Source organism: Dipodomys spectabilis, unplaced genomic scaffold (assembly GCF_019054845.1).
Source record: "Dipodomys spectabilis isolate Male_0828 unplaced genomic scaffold, ASM1905484v1 ptg000054l, whole genome shotgun sequence".
Taxonomy (NCBI): domain Eukaryota; kingdom Metazoa; phylum Chordata; class Mammalia; order Rodentia; family Heteromyidae; genus Dipodomys; species Dipodomys spectabilis.
Genome location: NW_024870731.1, coordinates 8,880,878 through 8,901,767, shown reverse-complemented (window position 1 = coordinate 8,901,767; position 20,890 = coordinate 8,880,878). Strand labels below are relative to the sequence as shown.

Sequence of the window (20,890 nt, the reverse complement as noted above, 5' to 3'; positions counted from 1 at the left end):
GGTCTTCATCCTTGCTTGATTGATTGGCCGGTGGTCTACCACTTGAGCCATGTCTCCAGTCCAGCTTTTTGATGTTTAATTGGAGTTAGAATGTCTTAACTTATCTGTCTGGGTGGGCCTTGAAGTATGATCTTCTGCATCTTCCTTTCTGGAACAGGTAAGATTACCACCAGGAGCCTCCTGTACCCCATTTGTAGGAATTCCTCATAGTGCTCCCCATTCTGTCTTCACATTTTTTATTTAGTTTTATTTAGTTTTGGTTGTTGTGGGGCCTGAACTCTGGGCCTGGCACTGTCCCTTAGCTCTTTAGCTCAAGGCTAGCTCTCTGCTACTTGAGCCAGAGCTCCACTTCTGGCTTTTTCAGCTTATGTGGTGCTGAGGAATAAAACCCAGCGCCTCAGCTGTGCAAGGCAAGCACTCTACCACTGAGCCACCTTCCCAGCCCTGTTTTCACAATTTTAAATGACATTAGTTTCAGAACTTAAAAACATTTGCATTTCCCAATACCAGTACATGCATAAAAAAATTGAATGCAACTTATACCATCTCAAATCTGCATTTCTTGAATCAAACCAGAGGATAGACTAATATTTAGAAAGGAAATATTTGTGAATGATAAAGTATTCCATCCTCTCAATTGCTGTGTAGTATGATTTTTACCAGGTATAATAATATAAAACAAAAATGATACAATTTTAAATAATTCCAACAAAATAATGCAGGTTTTACAAGGGAAGTTAGTGAATAAGGAAACATGGATGCAATAGGAGAGAGCTATTGAGGTTTGAACATCAGCTTTGGGCTGGGAGTATAAGTATGTAGATATCTTCGTTTGTAAGTAAACAAACATTTCTTGTCATTCAAACAAAAAAAAAATGAGTCAACATAAAGATAGAGGTGTTTACCAAACATTTTGGGATTTTGGACCCCTAAGGAGAAAGCTGTTACTGGCTCTGAGTTTTCTGCTTGCTTTTGTGGAGTCAGGGAGTTGAAAAATCATGGAATCCTGAGTAGGTCTAGTTCCTTTCCTCCAAGTTCCATAAAGTACTACTTTATGGGTGGAATCCAGTAAGCCTCCCTGCTGGCAGGGATTTGTGAGCATCTGAAATACCTCAGGCTCTCAGTCCCTGTGTCTTGAGGCATCAGGCTCAGTTCCCTGTAGAAGACATCATTAAGTGACAATGTAAAGAGCTACACAGAAGCTAGGACTCTCCAGTGTCTAGTAACGGGTACTGAATGCTAAATCCATGGAAGACCCTGAGTTCTGTACTTTAAAATTAGTACCTATACAAAATTAAAGGTGCAAGTAGGCTTTAAAATTCAGTCAGGGACCCATAAAGTATAATACTAGCCACTTGGGAAACAGATATTAACGGACTGTAATTCAAAGCCAGCCTGAGCATAGAAATACATAATACTCCCATCTCAACAATGAATGGGTGAGGTGGTGTAAGCCTGTTATCCCAAACTACGGAGAAAGCACTCTGGCTGGGCACAATGGCACTTGCTTTTCAGCCTAGTGACAAAAGGAAATACAGGAGAATAACAATCCAGGCTGGTCATAAAATCAGACACTCCCAAAATTAATCCAAACCAGCAAACTGTTTATCAAAATAACTACCAGGAGGTTCAGTGGTGTTAGGGTGAGAGGTAATTAAGGAATAAAGGGAGAAAGTGAAAATTTACACGCACATGTGTGCGTACACTCACACACACACACACACATACCCAAGCCAAGAATGTGCTAGAGGCATTGTTCAAATGGTACTTGCCTAGGAAATGTGAGACTTGAGCTGAATCGCAATACTAGAATGGTGAGAGAGAGAGAGAGAGAGAGAGAGAATTCGTTAACTATAGAAACAACAAGAAAAAAAGAAAAATGAGAAGAACAAGAAGCAGCAGCAAAAAGGAATAAAAGAAAGAAATAAAGAATGGGCATAAGATAGATTATACTTAAGGATCTTTGGAAGGGAATCATTAAAAAATGCCCTGTTCCATAATAATTTTCTCCCAGATCCTCAATGTGTCCCTTCTGTTCTTCATTTTTTCTCATATTGACACACAGGTAATGACAACAGTGAATCTTTAAAATGATTTCAAAGAATACTTTTGGACAATGTAAATGAGGCCTAGTTCAATGTCACGATTACACACCCTGTTCTCTGTATTACCTGTTGGGCTGGAGGTAAAACCACAATCTAACTTAATGCACCTGCCTATGTCAGTTACTCAGTCAACACAAACCCAGAGTATTTGTTCCAGGAGCTCCAGGAGAAGGATCAGGGAGACTACACAGAAGGCAGATAGGCAGAGGGAGGGATATCAAGGCAAGTGACTATTTTGCTTTTCTTTCCTACTGGTTTTGTCTAGTAATTGTGAATATTCAAAATTAATTAGCACAGAAAAGGTGACTCTGTGCTGTTCCTCTGCATGATATGATAGCATTCTGGGAGTAGGAGAAGGGAGCAAGAGGAGAAAAAGGGGGAACAGGACAAGAATGTTCAGCCTAAGGGAAAGGAGGAGGAGAAAATGGAGGAATGGAGGAAGGAAGGAAGGAAGAAAGGAAGGAAGGAAGAAAGGAAGGAAGGAAGGAAGGAAGGAGACAATGGTTCTTTTTAAGAGCTATAAGATGCCAGGAGCCAGTGGGTCATGCTTTGAATACTAGCAAGATCACTGTTCAAAACGAACCCAGGCAGGAAATTCCCTAAGACTTTTAACTCCAGTTAGCCACACAAACCTGGAAGTGGAGCTGTCACTCAAGTGGTAGAGCACTAGCCTTGAGGAGAAAAGCTCAAGGACAGAGCCACACTCAACAAATACAGGGGAAAAAAAAGCTGTAAGTGATTATGTAGCTTCAGACTTCATTGAAGAGAACACCATGAGACAAGTTTAAAACACTTAGACCTGTTATGGTGAACATGTTTTAATATAATAACAACACTAGCCAGTTCTGCTGCAATCACCAAAGTTCTCTTTAAGATAAGCACAATGTTTTAGCTCAGCTAGTGTTTTGCATTCTATGGAAAGAAATTTGAAAATGAGCTTATTCTGTTTAAACACAATGGGCATAAACTCAGGCAAGCAAACAATAGTAGATTTCCTTTGACTTTCTGAGAGACCAAAGACATTCCAAAGGCTGAAAATGTTCTCGGAAAGAAGTCATTTTTCCACTGTGTCACAGTTGAAGCATTGTAAGTAGTACATTATCCTGTGTACTACAGACTGTGTTGAATAATACAAAAGGTTTCTCATATAATCTGTTTTGATGGTTTAGCTTAAGGGCTAAGAAGTGCTTCTCTGTACTTCATCCTCTGGGAGTTTTTGAGAATCGGAATATTTCACCTAACAGGTTAATTAACAGAGAACTATTTCCACCTTAAGTACACACAGTTGCCACTTTGCTTGAAGAGAAACGAGCTGTTTATTTGCTCTCATGATTTTTTAGTGAGAATATCAGAGCTGCATTAGGAGATTTTGATGGATAGAAGTTTTATAGTACCAGTACTCCATGGGTTTGAACTTGTCAAACCAACTAGTGGTTAAGAAAATCCAGAAAGGAAAAGTCTGAACCTAGGAGAATTGGGGCAAGGGTATTCTGTGCGTTATATGCATATGTCAGGCAAGTTAAAATGTACCTTCATCTTTTTCAAATTAGAAAGCAACAACATGCATCCCACATTGTCTTTAAATTTTACAGAGGTGATAGACGGTTCTCACTTTTTATTAGAAAGAATCAAATAGCATACGGCACTGGTGTGTCTCGTCTTTTGTCAGTTTCTAGTCACCCCATTGATTTGAAATGTGATGGTGAACTTTCTCAAACTCTGCTCTATGTATGGTTCCATGATGTCTGAGGGATAGAAATAGCCATGGAGAAACTGGTACCACAAGCAGAGTTTGCATCCATCTTGTGATGCCACGGTTTCAACTAACACTCTCTCAGCTCCTGGCTGGCTCTCTACTACTTGAACCATTCCCCAAGTCTGGCTTTTAGATGGTGAATTGGAAGTAGACACTTGTAGACTTGTCTGTGTAGGCTAGCTTGGAACTGTAATTTTCCTGAGCAGCTAGGATGAAAGGCAAGATCCACTGCCACCTGGCTTGTCCCACACTTTCCTTCCCTCCATAGTCAACCCTGCAGAGCGCTTGTGTCTGATGGAAGAGTTTTCAGGCTTTGATTCTGGTTGTTGGCTGATCTGTGACCTGAGAACAAGTAATTCCTCTAAGTGCTAGCAGAACCACATTTTCCCCCTCTTTCCCAAAAAGATGAAACATATAAACCATTTTGAGTACATGTCATCCTTAATTTGACCTCCATTTTAAGATATACTTATGTGTCACCAATTTATGTCATTCCTTTTGATACTAATACTTCAGAGTCTTAGACAAATGTATTTGTAGCTTAAGAATAATGCATCAGAAATAATACTTTAGAGTTTTGGGCAAGTTTCTAACTTTATATTGGGTCTCTTTAGTCGATTTTCTGCCTGACATTTTCACAGAATGGTGGGGATAATGGTGGCAGAAAACACCCACTGTCACTCTTCAGAATCCTCTAGAACAATACTAGTGAGAATTCTCAAACCCAGTAGCTACCTATTCTGAGGCTACCTAAATTGGTTACTTAAGCTTGATTGTTTTTAATAGGTAGAAGTCTCAGAATATGGCCTTAATTCCTGAAATCTGTGTTGAAGGGTTTTTAGGTAAAGCATTATGCTTGAAAATGCCAAAAAAATCCAGAGAAAGTAGAAAAGAACTAGATGATGGATTTCCTTTCCAAATTATGCACTGAAGTTATACTCTGAAAGAGATATTTGCCTAAGTGCCTTAATATCATGCAGCGAGGAAAGTGGAGGTACAGTGTTTTCATTGATCTAACAAGACTTGAATTTTACCAACGTTAAGTTCAACATGAGGCATTCATAGCTAGTATTCTTCATCTTCTCACTTTCTTAATGCACCTGTTTGGTGCAGTACTTTGAAGGGAATGGATGATTGTTTTAGAACCAGCATTAAACCTCTAGAGCACAAAACAATTCTTAACTTACATCTTTCTCTTCAAGTCTTCTTACCCATCCTGTTTAGATATCTTCAATTCCAAATGACTAATTCTTTGTGTATTTAAGTAGCCATACTACACTACTATAAAGAAATTAATACTTCAAACTGTTGTAAATTAATCAAACTTCTCTGACTACAATGTCATTAAAAGAGGAAATAAGTGTGCTATGAAGCATGCTTGTAATCAGAAGTGCCTAGAGGCAGAAATGAGAGAATTTTTGTTTGAAGTTAATCTGTGCAAAAACAGCAGAATACTATCTTAATGAACCAGTCTGTCAGGATTATTCTTGTCTCTAATCCTAGCTATCTGGGAGGTGAAGGTGGAAGTATGGTGTTTCAGGGCTGACTCAGGAAGAAAGTATGAGCCTATATCTAAAAAATAATTGAACAGGTCTGAGAGCATAGCTCAAGTGGTTGAGCACCTGCCTAGCAAACACAAAGCTAGTTCCAACCCCAGGACAGAGGGAGAGAGAGAGAGACAGAGAGACAGAGACATAGAGAGAGAGAGACAGACAGATAGACAGACACAGACACAGAGAGGAGATATGAGCATCTGTAGAAGAAGCAAACACGAACCAAATTCTATTCTTTTATTCTTTTTGTGACATATTTTCACACATCATCTATCATTATAGCTGAAAAAGGTACTTCACTCTTAGAACCCTGCCTCCTCTCAAATTTCCTTTGAATTAAAAGACTTGAAAAAGGGGTAGATGCAATGTCCTTATAGCCTCCTCCTCAGAAAAGCGAAATCATTGTGTACAAGGTATGTGCAGTGCAGCTAGGGACAGCCAGCGTGGATTTAAACTTAGGGCAGATTATGGAAGAGCTCAGAGTGACATTTACCTGAGTGAAACCACAGTGCTTCCCAGAAGTGGGTATATGGAGGAGTAGGCAAGATGGAAGAAACAAGCAATAGTAGAGGGTATATATAAGCCAGATGAAGGTCTTTTTGTTTGTTTCCCAAACTGTTGAGCAAACAAATACATTAAAGGTAGATATTAATAATGCATTTTTATATTAGGATGGATCGGAGTGATGTACAGAAGGGTGTAAAGATACGACTTACAGGGTTGTTGCGATTGAGGGGAAAAATAAGACTCTAAACTCTGCTATTAGAAATGAAAGTAAAATCTTGGCTAGCTGAGATCAATCTCTGCAGGAGAAGACCATCCTTTTGTAGTGGTCACAGCAGCCCTCTGTATTCTGGTGAGTGATGGAGAATGAATCAGGGGCAGCTTAAGAGACTGCCATCAGCCTGCAGGCAAGGCTTAAAAATATTGAGGGATTTGTGGCTGTTCCCAGACCCAGATCTCACTGACATCTCTGAGAAGAAAATGGGTGGTAAAGCAATTAATGACAACAATGCTGCAATACTCATACAGGTGTATTTCTCACAGGAAAGAAATAGTTTGCACTGAAAAGCATACAGCTATGAGTTAGGAGTACCTACAAAAATGAAGAACAAATCCCTTCTTGGAAGAATTGTTTGAAAATTTGGGCTTTTGTCCTAGTGATAATTGGAGGTTAGACTTCTGATTAACACATTTTTTCCTGGGCATTTCCTGGACTATAAATGTTTGCCTTGTGATATCTACTCTGGCTAGGTGACGAGAGGCGGTGGTCTTCTTGGAGATAGAGAGGCAGGAATAGAGGTGGAGAACTTGTAAAAATATGAGAAAGAAAGTTCCCTTCAATCTAAGCTCTGAAGAAAACATTCCAACACATTATTCACCAAGTTGGGGAAGAAATATACTTCAAATTGACTATATTTTATATGCCTTATTAGAAACTAGAACTATCTCTAAAAACTGGCATGTGTGGCCTTGGACGTTTAGCAGAATGCATAAGAATGTAACCAAAAAGCAAGAACATACAAACCAAACACTGGGAGATGAGTTGTAATTGCCTCTCTGTAAATTAAAATTTAGGTTTTACAGGTGGTTAAATATTGGACAGAAAATGTGTTCTGAGGACTCTAGAGAGATAGCTCTGGTTAACTTTTAAACACAAGGTTTAGAGGACTTGTCTATTAAATCTCTCTGTGAAGATGTCTAAGTATTTAATGAGGAAGAAATTTATAGCTTCTTATTTTGGACCAGAGTGCTTGGCGGGTAAGAAGGTCACATGACTGCTTCATGAACTTACTTGTATTTCTCTGTCTCATCCCACTGTGAAGCCAGAGAGTAGGCCGTGTAATGTGTGGTAAGCATGACCACTGGTTCATTTTCTCATGCACTGCATTTCTATGACAAATTTTAATTTGCTATATACATCTGTTGGGGTTGTCTTTCTATTAAAGACAAATTGGTGTGTGTGTGTGTGTGTGTGTGTGTGTGTGTGTGTGTGTGTGTGTGTGTGTGTGTGTGATATAGAGAGAGAGAGAATGTCCCTGTACCTATGTGTATGCGAAAGTCAGTCAGAAAGAGAAGCAGATAAGATAGGAAAATTCCTTTGTTTGATTTTTAATATAAAAATTCCATGCCTTAGTAGTAATATTTATAGTTTGTTTATAATATAAAAAGTCCATGTATTTGCAGTAAGATTTATTTGTTTCCAGTTAGTGGACCCATTCTCAGATATTGAAAAGGCGGCTTTTTTCCCCCCATTTTGGAATATAAGATTACACAGCTCACCAAAAATGTGCATGTAAGTTTACATTAAGGTTCCAGATAGTGATTATGAATTACTATAAAATCTCTGGCAATTACTTTCACAAATGTCTGCTTTTCTATGGATGGAGCAATGTTTTATCAAATACCCTGAGAATACTGCAATCAGCAAAGTATTTGCTTAGGGGAGAGATTTAAACGAGTTGAAGGCTTACTTTAATCTTAGTTGCCTTTCCTTAAGCCAAATAGTGTGTAGCGTTTACCTCAGCTGAACTTACTTGGATTAACTGCTTTGTTTGATTTGCATGTATATAGCATCCTCTAATATCTATGAAAATATAAGGCATCCACTTTTATTCCGTTGTAAAGAAATAGAGGCACAGAGGATATTCTGAGAAGATAGTGCTGGGTGGGGACAATCTGGGAAGGAAAAAAAAAGAAGCTGTCCAAAAAACAATTGACACTACCTCTATATTAAATTCTATTTAGTAACTTTTGTCATTGAAAATAAGAGGCATTAAGTCTGCCTGGCTTCTCTTTACTTCCTGAGATTTGGGCTGTAAGGAGGCCATGAATTTGGGCATCTGTTCACATCTTAGGGTGGGTGGGCACCAAGAGAAGGCTCACCAGCTTGAGGGGGCCTGGGTGAGTGGAAGAGCTAACAGTACCTCCACCAGCTGAACTTCCAGGTGAAGTAGAAAGAGGCTCCTTGTATGGCTGGGGTGGGAGCCTAATGCATAAACACTCCTGTCTGCTTCCTCCTCCTCATTCTAAGTAAGTGGGATGTTTGCTAGTCATGTAAACAATGCCTTATAACACGAAAAGAACACACCGACCTCAGATTTCATTCCAGATTCCCTTAAGCAATGCATGGGCTATTTTCATTTTAAGAAAATGTTGGCCCATAATGCATGTAATAGTGTTTTTGTTTATGAATATTTCTACTTTCTGTTTTATTTTTAATTTTAATTATCACTAAGGTGATGTACAGAGGAATTACCATTTCATAAGCCAGGTAATGAGGACATTTCTTCCTGAGCAATGTCAGACCTTCCTTTACTCTTTCCCAGCAACCCTCTTATATAAGTCATGTATGTTTACTAGTTTTACTGACCTTAGCTAATAAAATTATATGTGGTACAATTCATTATCTTTTAACTTCACTTGCATTCTTCAAACTCTCAGGTCTGAATTTTAAATTAACTACTATTTTATAAAATACCCTTTTCTTTCAGAGACCTCTAGATTTTCAGTATGTTTGTTTAGTGCATTGTGTTATAGTCATATGTAATGTGAACTTCATAGCTTCTCGATTGAAATTTATTTTTAATGTATGACTTACTTCATCATGTATTTGCATTATGATTATATCCTCAGCCTCCTAAAACTTGATTTTACTTCTTGCATTATGCTAAGCATTTTGTAATGTGAATATTACTCATAAAACAGTGCCTAGTGCCTTACCTGCCTACCTATCTAGCTATCTTTTCTTACAAATTTAATTTATTCTATTTGTTTTATTGCAGCCAGATACCAATCTGGCTTCACAAAAGTACATCCACGGAAACTGAAAACACCAGGGAATTCTGGTATATGTAACAACATAGTTTTATCATAGTTTTTTAGAGTGAGAGTGATCTTGCTCTATAGGTTTTTGAGTAGAGCTTATATTGTCACTGATAAATGCCCATATCTCAGTGGTTAACCTTTTTTTTTTTTTCATGATTTCAGCATGTGTATGGAGAGGTGGCTTGCCTCCTCTCTGACAGTACACAGGATTGCCATCTGATTATGATGCTTTTCTCTGAAAATGGCTCAACCAGCAATATGACAGACAAACAGAATGGACGATCATATAGAGACTCTTCAAGCCCAGGTCTGGAGAGTACTTGTATTCAATTGGCTAGCCACTCTGAACACACAGCTTCTACGCCTCAAATCGTCTCTCCTTCTGATTTCTTCTCATGTTTCAGGTTTTCCAAGCTTTTCTTTCCATCAAACACATCCCACTCCATGCTTGGCAATGTAGGGACATTGCTTTCTAAAGGCTCACCCTTAAGCATTTTTTTTAATATTCCAAATCACAGATGACATCCTGGAGTACATTTTAGCCCAAACAACAAGACTAAAACGAAACCTGATTAACTGGCCAAGTAACTTGTTTTCCTAATTATGCACTTATTTGCATGAAAAATTTCGAAATAAACATTTAACTATACAATTAAATCATCATTAGTAATCATAATTACTTTCATTTTTCACATCATGCAGAATTGTAGACAGATTTTACAGCTACAATCTCTAAAACGAATAGAAAAAATAGACATTACTTAATGACTTTATATGAAAATAAAAAGCCCTTTAACTTATTTTTCCCTAGTACTTGGGCCTTGCACTCAGGCCCTTAGCCTTTAACTTGTACACTGTTATCATCCAACTCTTTGTCTACTGTGTAGTGACAATTACATGTATCGGCCACCTGTATTGGGCAAAACTCTTAAAATGTGAACAAATTGCTCTATATGAATAAAGTGTCAATACTAAGAGGCTAGAGGGTTCACAGATCTTTCTTATATTTTACTCTAGTAGGATCAAGTTTCAGTCTGGTAGATATCCAATTGTCCTAGCACATTTATTTAGTAGCCTGTCTTTTCTCCAGCCTATGTTTTTGCAACTTTTGTCAGGAATCATGTGTGTCTGCCTGGTTTGCAATGGTTTGTTTCTGTATTTTCTATGATTTTTCACTGGTATATGTGTCTGTTTTTGTTCTTGTACCATGCTGTTTTGCTGGGAGACTATATAGTATAAAGTCAGGTGTTGCAATATCACTAGTGTTTTTCTTTTAGCTTACATCGGCTTGTACCTCTTTGAATTCTAAGATTATTTTATCTAGTTCTGCGAAAACATCACTAAAATTTTGAGGAGGATTACCTTGAACCTGTAGATTGCTTTCTGTAATATATCCATTTTTCAAAATATTAATTTTGACAACCCACAAATATGGTAGGCAGTTTCATCTTCTAGTAACTTCTTATAATTTTCATTGTAGAAATGTTTCATTTCCCTTTCCCCATTCAGGTTTGTCCCTGGGTATTTCATTTTAATTTTGAGTCTTTTATAAATGCAATTCCTTTATGGCAAGTTTGTTATTAGTATACAGGAAGTTGCTGATTTTTTGTATTAATATTTCTTATGCTGCTATTGTCTAGTAGAGACTTTAATGTCTTTTAAGTAGATGATATCATGGGCAATTAGCAGAACTACAAGTCTTTAATTAGGCCAGCTACCTTGAAATTGCCACACATTTAAATTACTTAGAGAATATATAGAGTTTACACAATAAAAACTGTATTTGGGGGCTGGGAAGTTGGCTTAGTGGTAGAATGCTTGTCTCATGTGCATGAGGCACTGAGTTCGATTCCTCAGCAACACATAAGCAGAAAAGGATGCAAGTGGTGCTGTGGCTCAAGTGGTAGGGTGCTAGCCTTGAGCTGAAGAGCTGATAGCTTTGAGCTGAAGAGCTGTGGGACAGCGCCTAGGCCCAGAGTTCAGGCCCCACGACCACCACCAACAACAACAAAAAACCCTATATTTTCATTGGAAAAACATTCATGTAATAGAATACACACATATACCTATATAATCACATACATATGTGCATATGTATGTGTATATATGTGTGTATACACATTTGTGTTGTTCCTGGAGTATGAATTCAGGGTCTGGGCACTCTCTTTGAGCTTTATTGGTCAAAGTTAGCATCCACCCTCTTAGCTATAGTTCTACCTCTGGCTTTTGGTGGTTAATTGAAGATCAGAGTCTGATGGATTTTCCTGTCTGGGCTGGCTTTGAACCAAGATCCTCAGATCTCAGCCTCCTGAAGAGTTAGGATTACTAACCTATAAAATATATTTTATGTTGTACTCAAATTGAATACTAAACTTATTTATAATGAACAAAATCCATAAAAGATCCAGTAATTTAACAAGTACATTATTTCCTTGTCTACCTAACTGCACATACTTACTTGGTGAAGAGATGTGGAATGTTGGTTCACCTTCTTGCACTGCTTGATGTATCCATGATTCTGAGGACAATGAATAACTTCAACAGTCTCAAGGGGTCACTACTCACTCTCCTATTCTTATTTGGGTACTAAAATAAAAAAAAAAGTATGACTATTTGATACACTGGTAGGTTCAAAGCAAGTTCCAAGCCTTTCTTACAGCCCCTTTGTAACAATTGACCAATATAACTGAAAAAGAAATAGAGATAGAGTAAGACACATTTAATTGTTAGTATGTCTAGTCAACTCCCTAACTTTTAATAACAAATGTAGAGAAACCTTTAACAATATTGATAAAATGTAAGAGGAACATAAATTAATAGCATTAAATGAAGCAGTATCATGGTAGACTATATAAAAAGAATATAAAAATATTATGAACCTGACACTCATAAATTTGAAAAAAATGAACAGATTTATCAATAAACAAACTCTATTAAAACTCATACAATATCAACTAGATAATGTACAACACCCTAGAGCGCTTCAGGAAATTAAATTTGTTATAAGTTTCAGGAACCTCCAAATTTAAATAGTTTCATTGGAGATTTCTACCTGATGGTAAAAAAAAAAAAAAGGTCTCACAGTCTCATCTGGTAAGTTGAAGGAAAGGAATGCTTTCTAATTATTTTGGGGTAGTAATATAATATATAATATATGTATATATTTATATATATGTATATATAGACACAGAGTCTGATTATTCATGCAAAAATATTCAATGGAATGTTAACAAGCAGAATCCAACAATATTTCAAAAAGACCTTAAATCATGATCAAATAAAAATCAGAAAGAAGAAGAAAATAACAACAATAAGACAATAAGAAGATAATGAAGTTATTGGAAATAGAAAAATGTAATATATAAACACAGCCACATGCATTCCAAGCTTATATCACATGACACAACATAACTATTTTCTGGTGGATTTTTTTGGGGGGTCCAGTTGTGGGGTCTGAACTCTGGGCCTGGGTGCTGTCCCTCAGCTCTTCAGCTCAAGGCTAGCACTCTACCAGTTGAGCCACAGCGCCACTTTCGGTTTTTTTCTTTTTGCTTATGTGGTGCTGAGGAATCGAACCCAGGACCTCATGCATGCAAGGCAAGTGCTCTACCACTGCGCCACCTTCCCAGCCCCAAGGATTTTTTTTGTTTTTAAAGTACTGTCTCTATATTGTGAAAGGTGGCTTCCATCTTGCTCTGTAACCCAGGCTGTTCTCAAACTCATAAATTTCCTACGTTTTCCAAGTGCTGAGATTCCAAGCATTTATCCCATGGTGAGTTTGAAACTCAGTCTTGTGCACTGTCTATGAGAGTCTCATGAAAATTTGATTCAACAAATTTAATATACAAAAAAGGATGTTCCAAGTTATTATAGGAAAATGCAAACAAAAGGAAAGGAATTAGAATATTAGATAGAGCTTGAGGTCAAAGTAGATAAAGACACATACCAAGGAGTTCATATTGAAGACGTTATGGCCAGAAACATTTAATCATCTTACAACCAAATAAACACAAGTGGGCTGGGAAGGTGGCTCAGTGGTAGAGCGCTTACCAAATAAACACAAGTCTTAGAAATATAGCAAAAAATTGAAAGAAATAAGAACCTACAGGCCACAACCTTTATTAATCAGAAGATGAAGAGGACTGTCCTACAAGACTCATGGATATAGATGAAGGCTACTTCATATATCATTGGAGTAAAATCTAAACTGTTGAAATCAAAACAGATGTGTTGGCAAATGTCTAGCAATTGTATTCACCATCTTTTTTCAATGGTTTGACTATGAGTGAGACCACCTCATCCACACCATCTCTTGCTCCATTCCATCACTTCCTTCCCTTACTGCTTGGCTCAGTCCTACTGTGCTACCTTTGTCCTACTGCCTCTGATTTGGGGAAAGGAAGGGGATTGACAAAATGGTGAGACAAAGTACAAAGGGTGAACCCACATAACAGTGATACTTGCAAGACACTATGTTAGAAATGAACCTTACAGCTTGTACGGGGAGGGGAGTTAGGAGGAGGGAAAGTGGGAGAAAACGAGGGAGGGAGTAACACTGTTTAACAAGAAATGTACTCATTACCTTATGTTTGTAACTGTAACCCCTCTGCACATCACCTTGACAATACAATTCAACTGAAAAAGAGAATATCAAATTATCAAAGACATGTTGGTGTCGATCAGAATCACCCAGGTAGTTCACAAGAAGGTCACAGAGGCCTGACATTGCCTAACAATTCTAGTAAATACATTCCATAAGCCTGTATTTGCCTTATAAGAGCCAAGTAAACTGTATCTAATAGTTGGGACTGGACATAGAATGTTCTGATTGGCACATCAACTCTAGGGCTAGAAAAGGATACTTTTTTCTAGTAATGGGGCTTGAATTCAGTGTCTTACACTCTCTTTGTTTTTTCCCCTCATGGCTGACACAGTACCACTTGAGCCATACCTCCAGTTCTAGCCTCTTGCTTGTTAATAATTGAAGGTAACTGTCTTACAGATTTGCCTGTCTAGGCTGGCTTTGATCTGAGATTCCTGAGTAGCTAAGACTATAGACATGAGCAATTGGTCTCTGGCTAGGGTCATTCTTATCAAACCACATACCAAGGAGACTTCAACAGGAGAGCTAAGATACAACTTTCCAATGAGTAAAAGGAAATTTGGTTAAAAGAACCAACATGTCTACATATAGGATCGGAATAGTATAAAAATTTTGATTAATTGCATAGTTTTAGACACTTAAATGTGCCCAAGTTTAAGCCTCTTCTTAGTCCCATAGGATCATATGATTATAAATACGATATTTGTGGTTCCCATCTTCACAACAATCTATCTTCTACCCTGTGCTGGCTGTAACCTAAGTAACTTAAGTTTTCTTCCTTGTAGTTTTCCTTTACTTATATTTTTATTGTAAAAATAGTGTACAGAGGGGTTACAGTTACATGAGGAAGGCAATAAGTACACTTCCTGTTGAGCATTGTTACCTCCTCCTTTGTTTTTCCTCTACTATCCCTTCTATGGAATGGTCTCATGTGTTCTGATGGGTCATTTTAAAGCTACTGTAATGCTTCTGCCTATTTATAGAGAGGACTTCTTTTACCATCAGGTTGGGTGATACCGTAAACTCTGAACCTCACCCCTGATGAGGCTTCTGGTCTACACCAGCATGTCTTTGATAATTTGATCGTATTCTCTTTAAAAAATATATATTCTATTTTATTGTAAAGATGAGGTACAGAGGGTTTAGTTATGTAAGTAAGAAAATGAGTACATTTCTTGTCAGTGTTAACCCCTGCCTCATTTTCTCCCATTTTCCCTCCCTGGCTCCCCTACCCTCCAATAGTAAAGTTCATTTCCAACCTAGTGTCTTATGAGTATGGCTGTTGCATTGGTTCACCTTTGTCCTTGGTCTCACCATTTTGTTATTCCCCCTTCTTTCCCCAAATCAGATAAACATATATACAAGACACAGGGACAAAATAAAAAACAGTGACAACAGGGAATAAACCAAAGGAAAAAATGAAAGAAAAAAAGAAGTAACTTCACAGAGTACAATTTAAAACAAACCTCTTGTTTCCATATTTTGTAGTTCATTTTGATTAGCATCATTTTATCTGTTCATATGCATACAGCTATTGAGCTATGGTGAACCTCTGCTGGAACTATCCTAGACATATACTAATTATTACAAATGGGGGACATTATGGAACCTATGTTTCTTTGGGGTCTGTCTTACTTCACTTAATATGATTTTTTAATGTCCCTTTTTCTGATAGATTCATAGAATTACATCTTGGAGGCTCAGAAGTAGCAAATGATTTCTGATTTGCATCCTGACACATTACTGGCATGTGAAATATACAAATTCTCCTTCATAAGAATTTTCCAAACATGAGTATAGTCCCTGCTTTCTATTCCCTGAAGAAGTGAAAAAGGGTAATCGTTTTGTCTGTTTGGTGTCAAAGATGACGTTCAAGTCCTTGTGAATTTTAAGCGTGTCTTTTGCCACTGAGCTATCCACCAGTTTCCTAAAGTGAAAATTATTTATTGTATATTTTAAAATTGTATTATACAAATGAGTGATTTTAATTTTGGAATATATTTGTAGACATGCATGATGTCTTTGTCTTTAATTATAGAGTGTATCACAGAGAACTTCCTCTGGTAGTGGTAGACATCTTTAGAACCTTCCTTAGTAGGAAATTTGCCCTGGATCACAAGTTGACTTTAGAATCCAAACTAAAACAATAATAAGACTATGAAGCTACTAGAAGGCTACAATCTGAAATGTATGTGTTCATTTCAGTGTATGAGTTATTTGCTTATCAGGCCTTTTATATAAATTCATAGTGTAGAGTATTGAGATCTAAAATATCCAACATTTTTAATCTTTTAGACCCAAATTGAATTTCATCTGTTTGAGAAAGTAAGTTTAATATACAGATATAATTTAAACTTTTCGTGAAATCAAAGAAATAAATTAGTTTTAGTAAAGGTGTGTGAACAGAACATTTTTCTTGCCTTAAGTTCTGAAATATTTAATAATAGGTAAATATTTTAACATCTTTCCTAGGACAGACATCAATGAGAGTCATAATATAGGAACATGAAATTCTCTCTTACATTTTAATATATTTGAAAGTATCATTACGTGACTTGAAATGCTTTGAGGAAATCAATAAGTGATACATATTCATTGCAAAATTTTCAATATTGAAGGAAGCAAGTAACATTTCTTTTTAAGCAAGATTATACATAAGTTTACAGAGCATGTGACAGGTAAGATCTTTTCATTTCCTTTGGTCAGTAGCAATTCATAGACTTGAGCATGCTAAAATTTACAGTTAGCCTCTTGATGGAATATAAAATTGATAAGCAGTCTAGATAGCATTTGGAAAATATATGAACGAAATGTGTTTTGCATTTAATGAGTTTCACTGATAATCTTCATAAAAATCAAGAAAATGATTTCAAAGACTATTTTTCAAATCAAAGTATTTAAGAGCTAAGGATATCTGTTTTGTTTAGGTTTAGTGTTTTAACCATTGTTTAACTTCATTGTTTTATAAATTGAGTGAGCATAGTCTTTGGTAAAATCTCTCAGAATCTATATATCTATCAATAAACACTATATGGAAACCAACAAATATATTTCTAAAATTCTTCTTTAGTTTTCACCATCAAGAATATTATCCATAACATCTAGTTCCAGAAATGTATCTTGACTTCATTGTATGCAGGAATTAGGAGAATAATACAATAATGTGTGCTCAATTATGAGGAATGCCCAAGGTGCAGAAGTTACCATATTTTTTTATATCAAAGTTCACTATTTGATAAAAAAAAAATTCTTCGGCCAGGTGCCTTTGACAAAGGCTTGTCATCCTAGCAACTTAGGAGGTTGAGTTTTGAGGAAAATAGCCAGAAGTCAATCTTTGGCTTACATGGTAGAGTACTAGCCTTGAGAAAAACTGCTCAGAGACAGTGTCCAAGCCCTTAGTTCAAGCCCCAGGTTAGCACAAATGAAAATCTCAACTGATTCAAAATTGCTCTTAAAAGTTACCAGAAGATTTTAAGATCCATTCTTTGTATTTACTTACTATTTATTTACTTACTATCTTTAAGGAGTTTCAATTCGACAGGTCAATCATGAGGACAACACGTCTCACTCAATGGATTCAGTTTGCATGTGTGTTTTTAATCCCTGTTCATTGTCAAGAACATTCCTGTATTATGTATACTATGATCAGTTTTGTCATTTACCTCTCTGGTCTAGTTGTATGTATACTTTTGCCATACTCATATCATATTTATTTAATCTCACTTTTGAAAATGTCTTGGTCATGCTAGCAGTAGTTTTCTAATCAATTTCATTAAAAATATCTAAGTGATTTAGAAATATGACATAATATTTACCAAATTACATATTAAATTTGCACTACATTAATGCAACATACAGAAATTAGTCCATAGGTGAAATAAAGACAGGTTGATTAAACTCATATTTACAAAACACTTGTTTCCTTATTGCATGTTATCATTGTTTAAACCTCAAAGTCAAAAAGACTCCAAGATCTGCATTCTATTGCTGCTGCTTTATGCTTCCATGAATAAATTATTCAGTTAGGTGAGTTCATAATTCCTATAAACTCTTTGGGCAAAATTGTTTCCAAATCTTCTTGTAAAATCCAAACAGCTTGTACCTTTTAATGTGATTCTTTCAACTTCTATCATTTCTATGAGTGTTTTCAATTTTTAGTCAGCATTGAGACCCCATATTTTTCTTTAGATTCTACCATCCATAGTTTGCTAGCTGGAAATTCTATAGGTATTAAACCATCAGATAATGTAGCTGTAACTAAACTGATCACACATTCATTTAAAATCAATAGAAGCAGCTGGACACATGTGGCTCACACCTATAATCCTATCTACTCAAGAGGCTGACATCTAGGGATCTCTGTTCAAAGCCAGCCAGGACAGGAAAGTCTGTGAGACTCTTATCTCCAATTAACCACCAGAAAACCAGACATAATATTATGGTAGGACACTTGCCTTGAGCTGAAGAGCTTAAGGACAGCACCCAGGCCCAGAGTTCAGGCCTCACCACCAACAAAAAAAGAAAGAAAGAAAGAAAGAAAGAAGGGGAGGGGGAACGGGGAGGATTGGGTGGTGGGGCAGGGGGAGGATGGGAAGAGATGGGAAGGGGAAACAAAGGAGGAGGCTACAATGCTTGATAAGAAATGTACTCATTATCTTGCCCATGTAATTGTAACCCCTCTGTACAGTATTTTCACAATAAAAAAAGAATGTATAGCATTGATTAACAATAACCAGTTGGGAAAAATCAAGTAAATATGAAGCAGCATGATAAGATCCAATTAAACAAAGTAATCTAGACTCACACATTGGTTACTAGAAAGAAAGAACATTGGAATCATCCTTATAATATATGTGTTTAAAGCTGGAGGGAATATGCTTTAGAGAGCCACCTGATGGAGGCTTGGCCCAATGTGTGTACATACAACTAGATTTTCTTTTTTTTTGTTTTGTTTTTGGGTCCGGTTGTAGGGCCTGAACTCTGGGCCTGGGTGCTGTCCCTCAGCTCTTCAGCTCAAGGCTAGAGCTCTACCACTTGAGCCACAGCGCCACTTCCGGCTTTTTTCTTTTTGCTTATGTGGTGCTGAGGAATTGAACCCAGGGTCTCAGGCATGCAAGACAAGCGCTCTACCACTGAGCCATCTTCCCAGCCCCTACAACTAGCTTTTCAACAGGTATGTTATTCTTTTTTTTAAAAACAAAGACAAAAACCTCTTGTTTACATTTCCTGGAGTTCACTTCAATAAATATTATTTTATATATAAAAAAAGAAAGAAAGAAAGAAAGAAAGACCACTAGAAGCAAAACAAAACAGGCCATAGGATATAACAGTATTAATGAAATACAGCAATTTGTGGGACAATTTAGTCTGAATCAACCAGATGTTAGAAAGGAGAAGAGAGACATTATGGTTAGGTTCAGATTCAATAATTAAAATGTACAGGATCTCAGACAACTCTCTCAGAGTTTGTTTGAACAGGAACAAGTTTATAATTTCCCCCCATGGAATAGTAATGAGAATTTCAAAAGCTCCCCGTGGCTAAATGGATTTTGCATAAATACATAATGCAAGAGCTGAAGTCTAAGACAAGTATACACTAACAATACTCAAAAGACAAAGTAGGTGGCATTTGAAAATCTAGAGTAGAAAGGGTTAAGGGTATATAGAATAAGCAGTAGTGTGCTTGCCAGGCTCTGAGTTCAAATCCTATATGATCAAAAGGAAAGAGAGATGGGGAGAAATACATAAAGTATAGTCATTCAAAAGAGGTAAAAACAAGGGACAAAGGCATAGAAGAGGGAAAAAAGCAATTATCACAATGCTGATAAGCCAACCAAGACAAATTTAAACTAAAGAAAGTCGGGAGGGGTTGCAGGTACATGCTTAGACCAGTTATCAGGAGGTGAATACCATGGCTTGTGGCAAGCCTCCCTGCCCCGAAAAAAGTTTTCATTTCCATAGATGGGTTTGGATTTCCCTACTTGTCAGATGGTATGCCATGCTTCTTGCCTGGACCAACTTCAAACTACATCCTCCTACCTATACCTCTCACATAGCTGATATTACAGGTATGTGCTATTAGAATGCCCAGCCTGTTCTATTTTTAAAAAATTATCATAAAGATGATGGAAAAGGGGTTATAGTTATATAAGTCAGGTGCTGAGTACCTATCTTTTTGAACAGTGTCATCTTGTCTTTCATTTTCCTCAGTTTTTTTTTCCCTCCCAATTTGCTACCCACAAGTTGTATAGTTCATTTTCAAGGTAGTGTCTAGGGAGTGTCACTGTAAAATTAATTCATCCTTTGGGCCACCATTTCTGTGTTTCCTGTTATATTCCTCAAATCAAATAAAATTACATACAAGACAGAAAGCACAGAAGTCAAAAGAAGTGACAAAAGGGGAAAAACAGAAAAAGAAAAACAAAACACAAAAGTAAAATAAACAATCTCATTTTCATTTCTTGAAGTTAGTTTCTATACACATCATTTTATACGATCATATGCTCATAGCTATTGAGTCTTTCTGATTCTCTTTTAAGTGTTTCCTCCTTTAACCTCTCTATGTGAATGTTTTTGAGACCTGTTTTTTTGTTTCTTGTCAGTTGTAGGGCTTGAATTCTGGGCCTGGCCACTATTCCTAAGCTCTTCAGCTCAAGGCCAGCATTCACTTGAGCCACAGCACCACTTTCGGTTGGTTTTCTGGTTGTTTATTGGAGATAAGAGTCTCCTGCACTTTCCTGTTTGGGCTGGCTTTGAAATGCAATCCCCAGATCTCAGGCCCTTGAATGTTTAGGATTACAGGCATGAGCCACCAGTGCCTGGCTAGTCCTGTTTAATCTGTCATGTCCAAGTGTACTTTAAGAAAAAAGCTTTGCTATTTATTTATTTATTTTTGGCCTGGGCTGGACTGAAACCATGATTCTCTTGATTCTCTTATTTCTGCTTTCCAAGTAGCTGGGATGACAGAAGTGACCCTCTTATGAATACATAGAAGCAGATGTTTCTTTATAAGCCAATTTAAAAATGTCTGTCTTTCAACTCCAAA

The 20,890-nt window shown here is 36.9% G+C and overlaps 1 long non-coding RNA gene across 2 annotated transcripts in view; it reads right to left on the bottom strand.

Annotated features, from left to right (window-relative positions):
• Nucleotides 1–3,482: 3,482 nt before the first annotated feature.
• The window catches only part of LOC122108154, a 39,060-nt gene continuing 21,652 nt past the window's right edge, over nt 3,483–20,890 (bottom strand). Inside the window, exons 2-4 of one of the 2 annotated variants that reach the window (XR_006147483.1) lie at nt 13,825–13,877; nt 11,701–11,828; nt 3,483–4,203 (exon numbers count right to left, since the gene is read on the bottom strand). This is a non-coding gene — a long non-coding RNA (uncharacterized LOC122108154). Of the gene's footprint in view, nt 4,204–8,000; nt 8,094–11,700; nt 11,829–13,824; nt 13,878–20,890 lie in introns of those variants that run through there. The other variant, XR_006147482.1, reaches the window with a different exon arrangement.